Source organism: Alligator sinensis, unplaced genomic scaffold, assembly GCF_000455745.1.
Source record: "Alligator sinensis unplaced genomic scaffold, ASM45574v1 scaffold992_1, whole genome shotgun sequence".
NCBI lineage: Eukaryota > Metazoa > Chordata > Crocodylia > Alligatoridae > Alligator > Alligator sinensis.
The window spans coordinates 1,018,926-1,020,220 of NW_005842422.1; the positions used below are offsets into that span (position 1 = coordinate 1,018,926).

A 1,295-nucleotide genomic window follows, 5' to 3' on the forward strand; every position below is an offset into this window, starting at 1 on the left:
CCCAGGGCTGTTACATAAGGGCTGCGAGAGCGCTGCTGCAGTCAGTCCACAGGGCGAGGGGTCGCTGCCAGCCCAGTCACCCCCCCTCCCCTTCCGTCCCCTCCAAGCTGGCACCAGCCGGGCATGCATTGATTGTCTTGCAAACCAGCCCTGCATGCGCTCGGGGCGGGGGGCTGAGCCTTGCAGAGCCGGAAGACCCCCCCCATACACACAGTCTCCGCTACTGTCTCAGCTCCGCCGCAGTCTTAAGGCAGCCCTCGGGACCCGCACTGGCGAGACTGCAGAGGGAAGACCTCGGGTTCCCCCCAAGCCCCTTAGGGAGCCCCTCACCCGGGGGTTACATAACTCCCGCCGCTTTCCCTTCTCTGACTCGGGACTGAGCAAAAGTGACATGGGAAAGGTCATTGGCTCCTCAAAGGCTAGGGCATAATGCTAGTAATAGTTATTATTGGACTGTTGAACCCTGACTTACAGGCTTTTCCAAATAAACAAGGGATAAGAGAGTCAAAATGAATTATTATTATTATTACCATCATCGTCTTCGTCATCTTCGTCGTCATCATTAATGATAATAAACAATAACCATATCACCACCACCGTCATAGCCATCACCACCACCAATGATCATTCATTATCCTTGATTATTATTAACCATTACTCTCAACTATGAATCAGATTATCCATTATTATCTATTATTGTTACTATGCTGATGACGACGACGACATTATTTCCAAGTTGGGAACGGGGAGGGGGGGAGGGGGATATCTTCCAAGCCCCCCTCTTTTTTTGTTTTTTTGTTTTTATTTTGCTTTCCTGTCTTGGAGGAAAACAAAACAACCCGGCAACAGCTGTTAACCTGGGGTGACTAATGGATACCTTTAAGCGCCGCGGTTAATCGAGGGGAAATAACTTAAGTAAATCAGTAGACCCTGAAACCCGGGTCGTGGACACGCATAAACGCACGTGCATCGGGAGGTATGCAGCCCCCGGCCTGCTCCCCCAACACACACACACACACACACACACACACACACACACACACACACACACACAGTTACACGCACAGAAGTTACACACACTCACGCACACACGCACACACTCCCAGAAGTTACAGGACTGTGCATTGCACAGCTTGGGGAGGACCTCCGAGCTACGGGGCTGGCGGACAGGAGGCTGCGGAGTTTGCCCCGCACCGGGGCTGAGCAGGAGCCCGGGCCGGGGCGCGGGGGTAGAGCCCGGGGGAGGGGGCGGGGGCTGCTCCCCTGCAGCGTGGCCCAGGCCCCTCCTGCGCTGT

The 1,295-nt window shown here is 54.4% G+C and overlaps 1 protein-coding gene across 1 annotated transcript in view; it reads right to left on the reverse strand.

The window, feature by feature from the left end:
* Positions 1-1,295, reverse strand: part of SNAP25 (synaptosome associated protein 25) — a 95,310-nt gene that overhangs the window by 93,262 nt on the left and 753 nt on the right. The window lies entirely within an intron of this gene.